Here is a 20,404-nt window from a genome sequence, read left to right as displayed (position 1 = left end):
CTTTGGGGTCACTCATAAAAATAAATACATATATACCTACATACATAAATGCACACATAAATAAATGAGTATTCAGCGGTTAGTATGAGTACAATGATGGAACAAAAAAATCAAGGTGGATGTTGAGGAATAAGCACATGCTACTTAATAGGAAAAAAGTACCCACCCTGAGGAAATTATTACTTAGCCATTGTTAGGGCTCAACCCATTTCAAAATATAGGGCCTTAAAAGAATAATCATTTATTTGACTGAAAATTTTGTGGTTTGGTAATTTGAGAAAAGCTTGGCTGGGTGTTTTTCTGATCTCAGGCTCACTGCTGTGTATGTAATCAACTGCTAAGGTGACTGTTTTGGGTTGATCTCAGTTGTGATGGCTTTTCTTTGCTCCATTGTGGTCTCTTACATCCAGCAGAGAAGTAGGACTTGTCTATGTGGAAGAACACTGTCAAGAGACTGAGCCAAAGTGCTCAAGGCCTTTTAAATATTAAGGTGGAAACAGACATAAATGTCACTTTCGCTGTGTTCTGTTAGTCAAAGGAAGTCATAGGGCTAGCTATCTTGAAATTGCAGCAAAGGCATATTGCACATCAGCAAGGTTATAGAAAAGAGAATAATTGATGCTGTTTTTAAACAACGGTGGAGCAGAGAATTGAGTAAAGTGAAGGGTAAAACATGCAAGTATCATTGGGAAGGGGTGTGTTTCTAATGGAAGAAGCAAGTGGTACAGGGTTCTCAAGGCATGGGAAAGCTTGGTGTGTTCTAGAAACTGGGGGAAAGGCCAATGTGGCTAGAGCTAGAATATGAGGGGAATAGTTGCAGGAGATAATGTTAAAGAAGTAGCCATGGGTGTACATAGGTAGGACCATTTAGGCCATATTAAAGCATTTAGCATTTCAATAATATTAAGTACCCCTGACATTTTATTAGTTTCAGAGTTGATGATATTTTTATTAATGTATTCTATTTAGCCTATGTTTTAACTTTGTGTTAAAAATGAGCTATATTAAAAGTCCATAAAAGGCTCACTTAGAATTACATACCTTAAGCACCATAACTGTACTTTAGTTGGAAATTTAAAATTGTGTCTTAAGATTAAATTCCACTCACGTGTTTTACTTATATAAGAAACCTTTTAGTATAGATTTCCAAATTTATAACCATTAAAAATCTAAATGTGAAATTGAATAGCTTGTATTTTTAGGTTTCAACTATTTAAAAAACCATGAAAAATCTGTAGAGTGTATGAACCAGACGTGATGCAGATGAACTACACAGTTCCTCACAGTACTGATGAATGCTCCAGTGATGCTATCTTCCCCTATTTTGATAGGATCTCTTGAGGTACTTCTTCCCTCAGCTACCTGTGAAGTTCAGGTAGCTACTCTGGTCCTTAGAGGCACCAGTAATCGTCTCACATACTGTCAATATATTTTAAACACAAAAATTATGCGTGGATAGAGGGTCTTTATGGTGACAAGCAGAGTGGCATCACGGAAAAGAAATTCAGATTTTGTAAGATAACCTACGACTTAGTTCCAAAATACTACACCTCTACCTTAAATTCACTCCACAGATATTTACAAGGTCAGGTTAAGTCACAGTATTCAGAGCCTCTTCTCTTTCACCCTTTCTTCACTTTCTCCACGTTTCAGCAGTGATTGTTGGCTGCTTGATATGCCCCACTGACATAGTCTTTAATGTGATAAAATTTCACATTTTTCATGTTTATATATAGGAAATAAAAAAGCTATTTAGAAATTCCTAAGAAAAGCCAATTTAATGCCTACTTTGTTTTTCTGATGGCAAGCACTTTGAAAAATATGAAGTTTTCAGTATAATATGTAAACTAAAATTGAAGGAAATTGTTGTAATGAGATATTCAAGTATCATTCAGTCCTGATAGATATCATTGTGATTACTATATACTTGAAGATACTTTTATTAATATGCTCATGAAATAAATGAAGACCAAACAAATCAAATGAAGACCAAACAGAGTCTATTCAGAGCTTTCTATAGCAAGCTTAAATTTGACAGAGACTCAAAGGCAGGCTGGGCAGTGGGAATGCTTTATAGTGAAAAAAATGGATGACTTCAGGTATGCTCCAACTGGAAGTCATTGTCATAGGGTTGCTTGAAGTCAGCTAACTAACAACAGGGCATATTATGTGACTGGTTTGAGACAAAAACAGATAAATTGGTAGTCATGATCAACTCCTAAATATTCTGGGTCAATTGTTGCAGAGGTTGTGGATTGGCTTTGTGGGCTTCTTATGTGGGTTAGGGTTCCATTGTCATATGCAGTCTGGTCATTGTCTATTCTGAATATTAAGTCTCTCCGTTCTATAATATATTATTTCAAGTGGGTTACAGTTGAACTAAAGTGATAAACTATAATTGGTCATTTTATAGTTACATGTTTTAAATGCAATTCTTTGGTTGTAAATAAAAGTTACATTGTAAGATTGATTGAGTTAAAATTTTTATTATTTTTATGGAAGTTTACTGTCTTAATATATATTTCTAAATATTGCCAATAGCTGTTTATTGTATGGTCAAAATAATTTGAGAGAGATAATACTAGCAAGATGACAAAATACAAAGCCCAACACTCTCTTTTAAAGCATTTTCTCAGACTTTCACCTTAAAAACCAAAAAAACTATCACATGAGACAAATAAGAAGACTGGTTAGATAGTTTTGCAGATCTTTTTGGTGCTGAACTGAACATGAGCCTTATAGACTGAAATGGAAATAGTTGAAACTAATATACAAAGCTGATTTTTCTTTTTTTTTTTTTTTTTTGGCACACGGGCTTAGTTGCTCCGCGGCATGTGGGATCTTCCTGGAGCTGGGATCGAACCCATGACCTCTGCATTGGCAGGCGGATTCTTAACCACTGCGCCACCTAGGAAGCCCCAAAGCTGATTTTTTAAACTATTTTTGCTGTTAAATTCTGTGAGGTTTCAGTTATCTAAAACTTACACAAATATGAAATGTAATGTTTCAAATTGCAAGATAATATGTATTGTAACATTTGTAAAATACTCTTGTCTAATATTAGTTACTTAGTATTTTGATTTGTACGCGCTACTGATGTAGATTAAAAATGCAATTTCAGACAAATATTGATGGGAAAATGATGAATATAATACTCTTGCAAGTTTTGGGAGTTTGGTATATTTTGAAAAGAGTAATTTAACTTCTGGGTGTCAGGACGTGTTTTCTCAAAGTCCGTTACTGGCAATGAGTAGGTCTAGTAATATTTCAAGAAAGCATTAATTGTACGCCTTATTAACAGGCGAGGTGAACAACTTTGAATAAAAGTTTATAGAAATAATTTTTTAAGTTCAGTTCCACTCAACAAAATGACTGCATCAAGGGCTTTTTGGGGAAGAAATTAAATTTTTGGCTTGGAGCCAGCTGAAAACCACGAACTATAGATCTTTATCGTATTGCTGGGCTGAGTAATTTAGTAGTTAAAACCTTAGGCTGTAGAGATAGAGAATGGTTAATTTCATTACTTCAATTTATTGCACACTGGGTATGTTGTGTTAGGCACTTCTTTAGGTCTTATGTATAAAATATGAAGAGAAGCAATCTCAGTTGTCATACAGGTACAATTTAACAAGATAATATGCATATAAGACACTTAGCCTTGTTTCTGGCTAAGGATGAGAGCTCCATAGATAATCACTGTCATAATTATAAGGATTAGAAACATCATTATTATCAATTCTCTTTACTACACCTACCAAACTTATTTGAAAATTAAAGTAATAGTTTTCCTAAGGTCATTAACTGTATTTGAGGAAATTAGAAGTTTAGAACAAAACTTGTTTGTTAATTATTGTAATTGTTGCTATTTACATGAGCATCAGCCAGTGTACAGTGTGGAATTATATAACATAAATATGTTATCTTTAAAGTATAGCCGTCTTTCAGAGACTGACTGGATTTAACAATTTGGAGTTTGTATAATGGTGCAGTTACCGGAGTGAATAAGATTATAGTTATGATCTAGATCTCAATAGATTCACTTTAACTTTCACCTTATAAAATTGAATTCATTGCTTCCCAAACTCTCTTGATATATACTCTTCCTGATGTCCATCCCTTTCTTTAACAAATGTATCTATCGCTATAAAATATTTTTAGCCACGCAGAAATGTGGCACTAGTTTCAACTGTATGTGATGTATTTGGGTCTTAAATAATTTTGGTTTCTTGTCCAGTTCTAACATTCAGAATTCAGATGAAAATAACTTTGGTCATTGCATTAGATTTTTATTCCTGTGTAACTAATTATCACAAACTTATTAGCTTAAAAGGACATCCACTTATTGTCTCAAAATACCTATAGGTCAGGAGTCACAGCATTAGTATTAATTTGACTCTGTGCTCAAGAGCTAATCAGGTTTTGAAATCAAGGTGTTGGTTGAGCTGCCTTCTTTATGGAGCTTGGCATCTTTTTTAGGGCTAATGTGGATTTTGACAGAATTTAGTCTTAGTGCTTTAGCACTCAGGCCCCTATTCTGTTTCTAGCTATTGCCCAATGTCCTAGAGGCCGCCTTAAGCTCCTTGCCATGTGGTCCCCCTCTATCTTCTTAAATAACAATGGAATTGAATTTCTCTTATACTCTAGGTCTCTTTCTTTCTTGAGTCCTCACATGATTAATTCAGGCCATCCCTGAAAATTCCCTTTTTATTAACCAAAAAATCAACTGATTTGGTTTCCTTAATTCCCTCAGCAAAATTATTTCATGTTTGTTATATAATGTAACCTAATCACAGTTGTGAAATCTGTCATGTGCACAGACTAGGATACATTCAAGAGAAGGGATTTCTACAATGCATGTGTAACCATAAGGTAGGAATTTGGGGGTCCATCTTAGAATTATTCATACCATAGTCAGATAGTAGACAATAAAATTGATACATCCTGGAAGAAGGTCAAAATATTGTTACCAAGTCTAAGCTGGTACTGCTCACTGCACCACAGGCCAATAATTGAGAGACAAAATTGTTGGGGCAAGGAATAATGACTTTATTTGAAAACCCAGCAAACCAAGAAAATGGTGAGCTCATGCCCCAAAGAACCATCTTGCTTGAGTTAGAATTCAGGCTCCTTTTACACTAAAAGGGAAGGGAGTAAAGTCAAACACGTCCTGGTTCCCATCAGCCTCCAGAGGGGATGTGTTAGTTTCTTCCTCCCTGCTGTCATTCACAGGTGGGCCTGGTCAAGATGTTTCCTGTGAGCTAAACAAAGGTATTTTAGCTTAATGCTCATTGCCTTGGAAGCAGGGTTCCTAGAGATGGGCCATTATGTATAACTTAAACTTATAGGCAACATTCCTTTAGTGATTAACTTGTAATAGAATATAATTAAAATTCTGTCCAATATTCCAGTGTATACAAATGATTGCTGATTACATAAGTGAATGTTTGTTAACACAGATGCAACCCAATAGGAATGTTTTATTGTTTTGAAAAATATGATCATTGTATTTTTATAGTGCTCTTAATTAGATGGTATTAGTTATTCCAATTTTGTGACAGATTTCATGTAAATGGGTGTAATCATCAGAAAAAAGATTATAAACAATTATAATTACAAAGTCAAATTTGAAGACTTTGTTCCCTGTGAAGTGAAATAAACTAAATTTCTACTTTGTCAGATTCCAATGATTAGAAAATTACTGTATGGTCTTAGGACAAATAAATGATAAAAACTATTCTAAGAAATTTCTGAGAGTAATACAGTTAGTATATAACTTGACATTTACATTACCAAATAAATTATATTAAGTATGATATAATATCAAATGCTGTTTCCATGAAAGAATTGCATATCCTTTGCTTTTTAATTCTCCTATCTAAATCCTTTGTCATGAAAAAATTGTGAAATAAATATATATATGTTAGCAATGACCGATAATGCCTAAATAAAATACTTATCCCCAAAGTATTCATATTTAAACAGAAATGGGTGGACCTTAACATTATTAAAAAATAATTGAAGGAGATACTGTGAATGTAGGAATTCTGAGAATCTGGAATCACATCAGATAGATTTCTAACTGTACCTGCGTTCTATTCAGAAGAATTTCTCTTCATATATTGCCTCTGCGCATCACCACCAGTGTCACCATATATTCTTGTGCTACTACTCATATATAATCTGCTACTGCTTTGCTTCCTTTCCACGCATCCCAGGCCCATTGTAGTCTGACGTTCTGTTTCTTAACTTCTCTCAAGCAACACTGGTCTTGGACTGTCAGTTCTCAAAAATTCTACTCCCCATTTTGCATATATTACCTCTTCAAAGTTTCTTATGTTACTTCTTACTCTTTTTTCTCCTGTTTAGGTCATACATGAGGAATAAATTTAGCTGTATAAGAGAAAGTTTTCCATAAATTGGAAATACAGATTTATTGAATACAGGATTTGCTTGTCATGGACATTTCTTTTCATTGACTTTGTTGTTGTCTACTCATCATCATAAGACAATTTATGGGGAGATTTATATGCTATACATTTATATTTATATTTAGGGATTAGTTTGGGGATGTATCACTCATTAATATCAGAATGTACTATGTAATATATTCACAAATCATTTTCACGATTATGTATATTTAAATGAAAAAAACAGAAGGTGAATAATAAATGTATCAAAAGTACTTTTTTCTGAATTCTCAAGTTTATTTTACTTTCAGTAGATTTACAAACTGTTTCTTAGTTTATATAATCTTTGCCTTAATTTATACCATATTCTTGAATGAGTTCCTCCCTTTGCCTTTTTTCTTTTAAATGTCATCTACTTCTTTCTTTCTCTTTTACCTGGTAGTCTTCCTTGTCCTCCTTATTAATATCCTTATAGCACATGAAGTTAACTTTAGTAAAATAAAATGTCAAGGCACTAAATATTTGTCACTATTATGTTTGGACAAAGATGTGCAGAACAGGACCAATTCACATGCTTTATCCAGTCACATCTCCAGAACCTTCTATAGATATATCTATCTTTTCCATCACTATTGATTCCTCCCTTAATCCAAGCAAATATCATCTGCCTTTTTACAATTCCAGTCAACTTCTACCTGCTCTCCCAGATCTTCTTGTTTTTACCTCTACCCACTCTGCCAAAGCTTTCTTTAAAAATAAAATAGATTTGTCCCTTCTTAGCTTAAAACTTTTGAATTCCTTACCATTATCCTTACGATGACATCTACACTGTGTACAATGGCTTATTTTATTCCCAAGTAATCTATCATTGCTTCTCTCTCTGAAGTCTCTTTTCCCCTCAAGCAGTGAGATTCAGGGACACTGGCCTTCTTCCATTTCTCAAATCTGCCAAGTTACTGAATCATTCTTAAAATTTGAGTCCATCATAATTCTTCTCCCTAAAATTATCTTCACATTTCTGATTCTTTCTCTTCCTTCTAAAAAACTAAAAACATAACTTTTTTACAGATGATTTCTCCATTAAGTTATATTCCATATTGTTCTCTAAACTGTTGTATCTATCTTATTTTACATCCTAACATTCCACTGTAATTATTTACATACTTGTAGTTTGTTTGCTTATTTCCCAATGTTCTCACTATACTGTAAACATTGTATGGGCAGGCAAGTACCATGTATGTTTGCTCACTATTCTTTCAGCAAACTATTTGGAACATATTTGAAAGTTGGAAAATATTTATTGAATGAATGTATGAATAAAGTTTTACTGGTTGGTACCACTGTACTAAAGTATTTTTTAATTGTAATATTTCTAAATGTTATTTTTCAAAATAAGATAACATAGCTTGAAAGCTAAGCAGTGCCCTTCCACCTAATATCCCAAGTTTATGATGTAGTTGTCTTCAAGGAGAGGAACCTGTGAGAAACTAAGTTTGTTCTAAGAACACCACCTAGTGGAGGGCCCATACTGGGATGGCTGAGCTCAAATCAGCAATTGAAACTGTTGCTATGTATATACCACATCTTCTTTACCCATTCATCTTTTGATAGATAGTTAGGTTGCTTCCATACCTTGGCAATCATCAGTAATGCTGCTATGAAACATTGGGGTGCATGTATCTTTTCAACTTAGTGTTTTTGTTTCTTTTGGATATATACCCAGGAGTGGAATTGCTAGGTGATATGGTAGTTCTATTTTTAGTTTTTTAAGAAACCTTCATACTGTTTTCCACAGTGACTGCACCAATTTACGTTCCCATCAACAGTGTAGGAGGGTTTCCTTTCCTCCTTATCCTCACCAATATTTGTTATTTGTGTTCTTTTTGATGATAGCCATTCTTACAGGCATGAGGTGATATCTCATTGTGGTTTTGATTAAAAAGAATGAAATTTTGCCATTTGTAGCAGCATGGATAGACTTAGAGGGCATTATAGTAAATGAAATAAGTCATACAAAGACATCATACTGTATGATATCACATATATACACTATAAAAAATACAACAAACTAGTGAATAAAATAAAAAAGAAGCAGACTCACAGACATAGAGAATAAACTAGTGGTTACCAGTGGGGAGAGGAAAGGGGAGGGATAGAGGGAAGTATAGGCTTATTATGGGATTATATAAAATCATGTGTGTGAAACTTTTGAAAATTATAAAGCACTATAGAATTGAAAGACTATTTCATTCTAATTTAAAAAGGGATTAAAAAAAAAGAAAACATCTGCCAAACTTAAAAAAAAAACTACTGCTCTGGACATTTGCTAATTCAAACAATAATTTGAAAACTAATTTCAGTCTTTGTTTTTATTGAGTCAGTAAAGAATTGAAAAATAAAAAAAAAAAGAATCCAGTTGACTGAGAATTCTTTCTGCAATGATAGTGATTGAAATGTAGCAACATCAGCTCTGAACTGATTGTATTTTTTAATCTCAGGTTGCAGAGGACTGAGTAGTTGCAAACTGCAAATTGTGAAAGCTACATGATGTAGCAAAAAATAAATTATACATTTTAACATTTTGATGACCTGGAAATTTCACATACTAATTGTATAAAATGTCTTTTGGTTGTATTTAAATCATTTTAATCAGCAACAAATCATATTTTAAATGTAATGCTTCATAATTAAGATTATAGACTTTCAGATAGTAATAGAAGTAATCAGTGAGTAAAGTAACAAAAATAATTTATAGCCTTCTAGGTTTTCCTCATATATAGAATTTATTTTACTCTATAGTCAGATAAAATGCTACATTATTATTGTAATGATAACAGTAGGGATGATTATCAGGTTAAGTGAAAGAACATTATTCACAATATTTAAAGCATTTGAGGTAAATATTTTTAAAAGTGCATTGTAGATAAATGGCATTTCATCTACTCTACTATATTTAGAGGTGCCAGTTGATTAAAATAAATAACTTTCATCTTTTTAAAAAATTTTATAGAAACTTTTTTGTGATTAGCAAATAGAAAGTGACTTCTACTCCCACAGAAACATTTTTTAAATAAATTTTTAGTTTTGATTATGCACTTTTTACAATTAAGGTAGTGAACATGGAATTATAGATCAAAACAATTATGTCATTTATATTTTTCACCTTTAAGGTATTTCTGGTTTGTTGTCAGTACTCTGTCATTTAGCTTTGTATGAAACATTATTGTAAGAAAGCCCTGATAATATAAACAAAGCACTTGATAAAATTATTTCAGCATTTATTGCTTGTGTACAGAAAACAGTATTCATTATGTGTATAAGACATCATACCAGGCTCTTTGTGTATTACAAATATGAATTAACACAAATTATCCCTGCTAGAACCCTACACTCAGGTGAGGGCAACAAGTTTTCTCTGTGGTGGAATTTAATGCCATACTCAATAACTCATAACCATGAAACATTGATTATGAATTTAAATAAATACTTCTGGATTAGAGTGGCTTATTGTGGTTTTTGCTCAAAGACTTCTCTGTGAGTAGTGTATTTGGAAATGTGATGCCAGAAAGCAAAAGTGAGAGACATAGGAGTGAAACAGTGAAGGAGGAAGAGCCCTGCAAAGATTCTCCCCTGCAAACCACAGGATTCTCACATCCATGAGATGACCACTAATGAGATAATACCACAACTCCAGGACAATTAGCACTGATTATTAGTGCATTTTAAAAATGTTTCTTTAGAGTAATAGCAAAATATTTTTCAGCAAAAGAAACCAAAAAAAATACCCTCACAAAGTCATATCCATAAATGTGGAGATTTAAAAGTAAATCTAAATACAGATGCAGATATGAATGTGAAATCCATATTTGCAAGTATTATAGACTGAAAAGTATACTTCTTAGTTCATTGATAATTAATTCAAAAAATATTTATTGAACATCCACTATGTATTTAAACAATCTCAGAATTCTAAAAAGCCAGTTAATTTGCCCCTTAGCTCATATATTGAAATTTAAAATTTCATATTCACTGGAAATTTTTTTATTTGTACTCTATCATTATTAAAGTAGTAGAGTCAGAATTGTGCCTTTTACATTTAAAAAAATCTTGAATTTAACCTTGCAATTGACAGATCTCTCTGGGCCACATCTGGAAATATCAATTTTCTTTTTTTAAGCATTTATCTTTTCAGTGATAACTGTTATGATATGATTCATTCCTGACAAGCAGAGTTCTTGGGTGAAACATGTTTGCTTTGCATGTCACCCTGATAATATCTCACAGAGGAAGCTTTGACAGGTTATGTACAGTGTTCTTGGTGGTTTATTTCAAATTATTTCATGTGGCTTTTATATTCTAACAATCCCTATTTTAAGAAGAGAACTTCCTTAAAGATATGATATCTTTTTAACACTAAAGGTTGAAGACTACCTATTTTTAAGTTTTGTATGACTTTATAGTGCCACATGTGTTCAAGGTGTTTGATTAAGAAAATGAATTAAAACTTCCTCAGTTTCACAATTAGTGAAAAATTTCACTATCTATGTTGTTTACACAATATAAATATAGAACCTATGTGTTTAAAGGAATAATATATATTCAGGGAAAAATTCTCCTACTTATTTCAAATAAATAAAATTATTTAACTTTAAATTTCCAGAATCATTTCCTACATACTTAATTAACAAGAAATTTTGATCGTAGTTTCATAGATTTTATGATTTCAGTATTTGGGAGTTTATTATCAATATGGTAAATAATAACTACTTATTATTACTTTCTATGTGCAGTTTAGATGCTTTACAACTTATGAAATGTGTGACTTTTTGAAAAGTACTCAAACTCTAAATATCTGTTTATTTTGTTATAACATGGTCATAATAATAGTTTTATGTCAAAATTATAAGAAATAACGTATATGATTTGTAAGACTACCCTCTAAGGGTTTCTCAGTAAAGGAACACTATGTTTGTATGGTGAGAGTAGCACCTTGCCTCATACTTTACTTCCATTGACACTACTACTTAAAACTCACTTTTACTTCAGACTCTCAAAAAAGTCAATACCTTTTCTCATTCTGAGTTTTATTCCACTTCTACTTCCTTTTAAAATTACAACCTCCCCTAGTGTCTCATTTTAAATGTCTTTTAATGATAAAACACCATTTCATACTAAATTAGTGGTACTAAGGTAAGCTTTTAGGGTTGTTGTCAACTTGGTGAAAAGATTTTTGGCTTATATGTTCTCTTTCAGAATTAAAGCTGAAAACCCTCTGGACTCACTATTTCAATTATATTTTTGACTTTGTGTCTAAGTGCTGGACAACTCTGATTCTTGTTTGAATGGAATATGTTCCTTGTCTCTTTCCTGTAATCATGTCAAACAATAGACTGGTCTTGCTGAATCATTATGAAGTCCTTTATAAATTGCATCCCTTGATCTTCCATCTTGTGTAAACAATCACCTTACCTCATGGAATTTTGGAATAATATATTTCTTATCTCAGGTTACTCAATAACAAATATATTTAAAAATAGAAATAAGAATGAATGGAATAATATATATAGGCTAGGAAGAGGGGAATGATAAAGGAGAAAGAGGTGAAGAAAAAGAGAAAGATATCATAGCTAGCTTATCACCAAATACATCTTAGAAAAATTAGCAACAAAATTTGATCACTTGGAACATGCTAGAATGTTAGGTTACTACCTTAAACTTATAAAAGCTCTTTGAATGAAAGCTAAACTACAAAAAATAGAGTTAGAAATAAAGTATTTGCCTGTTGCATTTAGAATGAATAAACAAGGTCCTACTGTATAGCACAAGGAACTATATTCAATATCCTGTGATAAACCATAATGGAAAAAATATAAAAAAAGAACATATATATGTGTATAACTGAGTCATTGTGCTGTACAGAAGAGATTGGCACAACACTGTAAATCAACTATACTTCATTAAGAAAAATAAAAATATAATAAAGATATCATTTCTGAGAAAACACAGTACTCGTTCCAAAGTAGAGTTGTCTTAAGGCTCTATGCTCAACTAAGAGAAATTCTTCATGATATTGACAGCATGGAAACTTACAGTGTAATTATTTATGAAAGTTTCAAGTTGAAAAGATCATTTTTCTACTAGGTTGAGCACCTAAGAATTTGCCTTCTGCTGTTCCTTGAGGAAGCTCAGATTGGAAGGACATGCTAGGTAGGAGTAGCCAAATTGCAATGCTACTTGATTACTCCAAGTGAAAGTCGCTTTATTTAACATTTATAGTTTCTGCCAAGAAATGAAGTAATTTTTATTTTTATTACTGTACTTAAACACAGACTCTTCAGTAATAAAACCTTCCAAATGTTTTAAAGGACACTCTGTAGCCCAGTGTCACTACCTTAATGTAAGTCTTCCTAAAGTTCTTTTCAAGACCTTGCTAAAGAAAAGCAGGTTTCCCCCTCTAATATTTCCAAGTATTTGATACTGAAGAGTGTTAAATTTCCTCTGTTGGAGCATTTTTTGTATGTTCAAACTTTTAATTATGTATTTTGGGACTATATTTTAAAATAGTGTTAACTGGAATAAAAGACTCACATGTTCACCCTTAAACTCCTTAGACTTGAAAGTACTTTTAAATTATTGAAGGTGACTGATCAATAAACAAATGAAATAATAATAATAATGATAGCAAATTATTATATACATTAGTATTAATTATATAAATCAGTATTAATTATTACTACTACTACTACTCATGGTGGTATTTGAAGAAAGTACTGTTTCATTTGACATCAAGTGAGAATTATTTGTATTGCAAGCAAAATTAAATAACAGTGTACATCATTGACATTGACTCTATTGTGTAAGTTGTAAATGATGGTTTTAACTTAAAATTATCGAATAAGATCAGGCTTCCTAGGTGGTGCAGTGGGTAAGATTCCACCTGCCAATGCAGGGGACACGGGTTCAATCCCTGCTCCAGGAAGATCCCACATGCTGCAGAGCAACTAAGCCCATGTGCCACAACTATTGAGCCTGTGCTTTGGAGCCCATGAGCCACAACTACTGAAGCCCACGTACCTAGAGCCTGTGCTCCACAACAAGAGAAGCCACGGCAATGAGGAGCTTGAGCACCACGACAAAGAGTAGGCCCCGCTCGCCACAACTCTAGAGAAAGCCCGCGTGCAGCAAAGATCCAACATAGCCGATAAATAAATAAATAAATAAATAAATAAATAAAAATAAATAAATAAAATTACCAGATAAGATCATTTAACCTACATAGTTTTCTTATATGTATATGTAAATGTCTTACTGTAATTATTAAAAATGTTTTAAAATATTTAGAAATAGAACTTCTATACTGGGTCATGACTGAATAGTTATTACCAAAATAAATGTTCTGCTGAAAATAATAAAAGCTAGAAAATACACAAAATGCTCTTAGAGAATATAAGAGAGAAAAGAAAAGGCACATAGAATGTCAGAGGGGTCAACATTCTACAGAGAATGGAAGTCAACTCAGGTGAGCAATTTTTTTTTTAAACAGAGAATTTTCAAATTTCCAGTGAGGAAAACAGAGTCCAAGAAGAAAGATATTTCTTTGGGTGCTCAGTACCCTCACCTGATAATGTAGACAGGTTGAAGCTAAAAGTTAGAAAGGCAACTGGGTCTTAAGGAGATGAAAGCCCTATTCAGCCAAAAATTCTGCATGCAATCAATCCTCTATGAGTCATTTGTCACCTTCTAAGCTGGGTATGTAGAAACAGGAGCTGAGATGTGAAGCAGAAAAAAATAACTGGCATGCAGAAGAATGTAGCAGAGGCTTACCTTGAGGAGCAGAGACTAAAGTATGGGGAATGCCATGGTAAAGTGATGGTAGTTTTTTTAAGGAGAGCCCACAAGGTCGAAGCTCTAGTAATAAAGACTATGCTCTAGGAGTAAAACCTACATCCTTGGACTAGGATGAAACCATGAATAAACTAGACACAAAAGAATCAAAGATGTTGCTTTAATTCTAAATCATAGCTGGAGAAAAATGAAACCATTCTGAAGAAGAAAAATATCAAACTATGACTGACATTTTTTAGACAAATTGAAGAGCTTTCAATACAAAATTTTCAGACATGCAAAAAGAAACATAAACAACAACCACCACAACAAAAACTCACCAGGATCAAAGTACTAATTCCAAAGAGAAAAAGAAGATATATATGTATGTATATGTGTATATATGTGTATATATATGGAGAAAGAGGGAGAGAGAGAAATGAATTATAAACTCATCCAGCTATTTTTTCAACCTTGTCTCTGTCCATATTCCAAGCTGAATACTTTCAACTTATTTCTCTTCAAATTTCAATCATGAGAGAAAAAAGTTTTTAAAATGTATCTGAAAAACTAATATTGGACCTATGGGAACTTGTAAAAAAGATCTAACAGTAACCGAATTAGAGACACTAAAATAAAGGAAGCAATTTTTGTTAAAACATAAAAACTATTTTTCAAAATAGATGAAAAATCAAAACCTTTGAATTTAAGAAAATGTGTGAACTCCAAGTAGGATAATTACAAAGAAAATGGTGCCTCAGAAGAGCATAGTTAAACTTTTAAATGCCAATTCAGAGGAAAAACCTTAAAGTGGCCAAATGAAAAAGCCACATTATATTCAAGGAGCAAAAGTAGGACAGACAGATGACATTTTCAACTAAAAGTATGGACATTAGAAAACAGAGGTATTACCTTTTAATGTTTGGAGGGGAAAAAAAGCCAATGTAAAATTCCATACCATGAAATATTATCTTGGAAAATTAAGGTGAAGTAGATATTCTTAGGTAAACACAAAAGATCCTTGAGAGATTACGTTAAATAAAGGTATTGTGTCAATATTAAATTTTCTGATTTTGCATACTATACTGTAACTGTACTCTGGTGACATAAGGAACTAATCTGTTTCTTAGGAAATACATACTGAAATATTGAGTTCAGAATATAATATAAGCAACCTACTCTCAAATGGTTCAGAAAAAAACTTATATGCATATTTTTTAAAAGGGCAGAAAACCTGAAAGACATATAATGGATACTATCAGTGCCCTACGTATACCCTGTACCCTACTTTGGAGGGCACCTACACTTACTTCCTGTACTTGCCAAAGTCTTCCTGAATTGTTTTCTCTGGGAGAGTTTTCTAGCTACAGGATCATAGCAGCTTTCATAGGACGGATGAGGAAAGGCAATGTCCCAGATGTGACCCTTAACAAATAAGAAGTGAGATGATGGACAAGTTCCTGTCTTAGTTCTTATTGCTGCTGTAATACTGTAGCACAAACTTAGTGCCTGAAAGTAGCAGAAGTTTATTATCTTATAGTTCTGGAGCTCAGAAGTACAAAATGTGTCTTTCTAGACTAAAATCAAGATGTTGGAAGGAACATGTTCTCTCTAGTGGTTCTGAGGGACAGTCAGTCTCCTTGCCTCTTCCAGATTCCGGATACTGTCTGTATTTCTTGGTGTGTGGCTCTGTTCCATTTTCATAGGCAGCAATAGTTTGTTGACACATTCACATGATGCCATCTTTAGTTCTGACACTTCTGCCTCCCGCATCCCCATTTCATTGTGTCCACATAGGGCAAGTAATCTAGGGCAATCTTCTTATGTTAAGGTTAGTTGATTAGTAAACTTAATTTCATCTGAAATCTTAATTTTCCCTTGTCACATAACCTAAAATAGACACAGATCCTTGGAATTAGAGCACAGACACTTCTGGGGAACATTATTTTGCCTACTCCATATCCCAACTTATTTGACCCTAAATGTGAAATTTTGAAGTTCGTTCTTGATGCCTAGTGGATTGATTCATATTTTCCTACAACGTTAACCCATTAATTTACACAGGCTTTATTATCTTTTCTTGCTCCTTCTCTTACTCTCTCATCTTCACAAGCCTTCCCTGGATCACTTTCCAAATAAACTGCATAGACCCAAATCCTTATCTCAGGTTCTTTTGTTGGAAATCAAAATTTGATGAAGCACATCACAAAATGGGATACCATAATATGCAATTAACTTAATAAAATGTACTTGCCATTATTATTTATACAAATGATATTAATTAAAACCATAAGATACTACAATATACCAACCAGAATGGATTAAAACACACATAAACAGACTCTCACACTCACATACCATGAGAATATGATTAAATAGGAATCCTCATGGCTGGAATGTATATACAATATTCGTTTAGGAAATTTCTGGGCAATAAATTGTCAATATCTCAGAAATTACATTATTCTTAGGAAATAAATACAAGAGTACTAAGGTGTAAGAAGCATCACGTAGGTAATCTACTCTCAAATTATTCAGAAGAAAATAGATGTTTAAAAAACATAAAAAAGACTCTACTACACATGCAACAATTTCTTTTGTTAACCCATCCATACCTTCTGGCTTACTCTGGAGGTCATATGAGTGCATATGATAGCAGAAACCTATGTTTATAGCAGATTTGTTCATAGTATGCCTAACTAGAAGCAATTGAATTATTCATCAAAAGCCAGATGCAAATTATTGTCTATTTCCAAATTGAAATGTTCTATAGCAATTAGAATATACAAATCAAAATTAACATTCCAACTAATATTTCTATTGCATCATGTTTTTCATGTTAGTATCATAATTTGAACTATCCAGACTCTATATCTGCTAATGAGTCAAATTTAAAGTTTTTTGCATGGCATCCTGACCCCTTGCACTTTGAATTAACTTTAGTATTCTCTCTAATTCCCATTGAATACATGCAGTAAAGCTTAACTGAAGTATCTTGCTTCTCCCAAATCTCTTCTCGTGGAAGACCTCACCTACTTTTTTCATTCTTACTTTAAAAGTGGCCATCCAAAGGAGAGGATCAAGATGGCAGAGTAGGAGGATGTGCACTCACTCCTTCTTGCAAGAGCACCAGAATTACAACTAACTGCTGAACAATCATCGACAGAAAGACACTGGAACTCACCAAAAAAGACACCCCACATCCAGAGACAAAGGAGAAGCCACAATGAGAGGGCAGGAGGGGCGCAATCGCATTAAAATCAAATCCCATAAATGCTCGGTGGGTGAATCACAAGCTGGGGAACAGTTATACTGCAGAAGTCCACCCACTAAAGTGAGGGTACTGAGCCCCCCATCAGGCTTACCAATGCGGGGGTCCAGCAATGGGAGGAGGAATCCCAGAGAATCAGACTTTGAAAGCCAGTGAGATTTGATTGCAGGAACTCCACAGGACTGGGAGAAACAGAGACTCCACTCTTGGAGGGCACACAAAAAAGTGTGCTCACCAGGACCCAGGGGGAAGGAGCAGTGACCCCATAGGAGACTGAACCAGACCAACCTGCTGGTGTTGGAAGGTTGCCTGAAGAGGTGGGGGCAGCTGTGGCTCACCAAGAGGACAGGGACATTGGCAGCAGGAGTTCTTGGAAGTGCTCATTGGTGTGAGCCCTCCCAGAGTCCACCATTAGCCCCACCAAAAAGCCTGTAAGCTCCAGTGCTGGCTTGCCTCAGGCCAAACAACCAACAAGGTGGGAACAGTGCCCCACCCATTGGCAGACAAGCAGATTAAAGTTTTACTGAGCTCCGCCCACTCAGCCCTACCCACCATCAGTCCCTCCCATGAGGAAGCACACAAGAGCCTACTAGATAGCTTCCTCCACAAGAGGACAGACAGCGGTATCAAGCAGTATCAGCAGTATTTCATCTGGCAGAACTGAAAACCACAGCCACAGAAAGACAGAGAAAATGAAAAGGCAAAAGACTTTGGACCAGATGAAGGGACAAGCCAAAACCCAAGAAAAACAACTAAATGAAGAGGAGATAGGCACCATTCCAGAAAAAGAATCCAGAATAATGATGGTGAAGATGATCCAGACTTTGAAAAAAGACTGGAGGCAAAGATCAAAAAGTTGCAAGAAAAGTTTACCAAAGACCTAGAAGAATTAAAGAGCAAACAAACAGAGATATGCAACACAACAACTGAAATGAAAAAATACACTAGAAGGAATCAATAGCAGATTAACTGAGGCAGAAGGGCGAATAAGTGAGCTGGAAGACAGAATGGTGATAATCACTGATGTGGAAAAGAGTAAAGAAAAAAGAATGAAAATAATTGAAAACAGCCTAAGAGACCTCTGGGACAATGTTATACGCACCAACATTCACATTATAGCGGTCCCAGAAGGAGAAGAGAGAAAGGACCTGAGAAAATATTGGAAGAGATTATAGTTGAAAACTTCTCTAACATGGGAAAGGAAATAGCCACCCAAGTCCAGGAAGCACAGAGAGTCCCAGGGAGGAAAAACCCAAGGAGAAACATGCCAAGACATATAGTAGTCAAACTGACAATAATTAAAGACAAAGAAAAGTTATTAAAAGCAACAAGGGAAAAAAGACAACATACAAGGGAACTCCCGTAAGGTTAACAGCTGATTTCTCAGCAGAAAGTCTGCAAGCCAGAAGGGAGTGGCATGATATATTTCAAGTGATGAAAAGGAAGATCCTACAACCAAAAATACTCTACCCAGCAAGGATCTCATTTAGATTCGATGGAGAAATCAAAAGCTTTACAGACAAGCCAAAGTTAAGAGAATTCAGCACCACCAAACCAGCCCTACAGTAAATGCTAAAGGAACTTCTCTAAGCAGGGAACCATAAGAGAAGAAAAGGACCTTCAAATACAAAAACAAAACAATTAAGAAAATGGTAATAGGAACATACGTATCATTACCTTGAATGTAAATGGACTAAATGCACCAACCAAAGGACACAGACTGGCTGAATGGATACAAAAACAAGACCCATATATATGCTGTCTATGAGAGACCCACTTCAGATCTAGGGACACATACAGATGGAAAGTGAGGGGATGGAAAAAGATATTCATGCAAATGGAAATCAAAAGAAAGTTGGAGGAGCAATACTCATATCGGATAAAATAGACTTTAAAATAAAAAAATGTTACAAGAGACAAGAAAGGACACTGCATAAAGATCAAGGGATCAATCCAAGAAGAAGAGATAACAATTATAAATATATATGCACCCAATATAGGAGCCCCTCAATACATAAGGCAAATGCTAACAACTATGAAAGAGGAAATCGACAGTAACACAATAATAGTGGGGGAGTTTAACACCCCACTTACACCAATGGACAGATCATTCACACTGAAAATAATAAGGAAACACAAGCTTTAAATGACACAATAAATCAGCTTGATTTAATAGATATCTATAGGACATTACCTCCAAAAACAGCAGATTACATGTTCGTCTCAAGTGCACATGTAACATTCTCCAGAATAGATCACATTTTGGGTCATAAATCAAGCATTGGTAAATTCAAGAAAATTGAAATCGTATCAAGCATCTTTTCTGACCACAACGCTGTGAGATTAGAAATCAATTACAGGAAAATACTATAAAAAACACAAACACATGGAGGCTAAACAATACACAACTACATAACCAAGAGATCACTGAAGAAATCAAAGAGGAAATCCAAAAATACCTAGAGATAAATGACAATGAAAACACAATGATCCAAAACCTATGGGATGCAGCAAAGGCAGTTCTAAGAGGCAAGTTTATAGCAGTACAATTCTACCTCAAGAAACAAGAAAAATCCCAAGTAAACAATCTAACCTTGCACCTAAAGAAACTAGAGAAAGAAGAGCAAACAAAACCCAATGTTAGTAGATGGAGAAAAATTATAAAGATGAGAGCAGAAATAAATGAACTAGAAACAAAGAAAATAATACCAAGAATCAATAAAACTAAAAGCTGGTTCTTCGAGAAGATAAATATAATTGATAAACCTCTAGCAAGACTCATCAAGAAAAAGAGGGAGAGGACTCAAATCAATAAAATTAGAAATGAAACAGGGGAAGTTACAACAGACACCACAGAAATAAACAGCACCATAAGAGACTACTACAAGCCATTATATGCCAA

The sequence above is a fragment of the Hippopotamus amphibius genome, chromosome 10 (assembly GCF_030028045.1).
Source record: "Hippopotamus amphibius kiboko isolate mHipAmp2 chromosome 10, mHipAmp2.hap2, whole genome shotgun sequence".
NCBI lineage: Eukaryota > Metazoa > Chordata > Mammalia > Artiodactyla > Hippopotamidae > Hippopotamus > Hippopotamus amphibius.
This window is presented reverse-complemented; position numbering follows the sequence as displayed.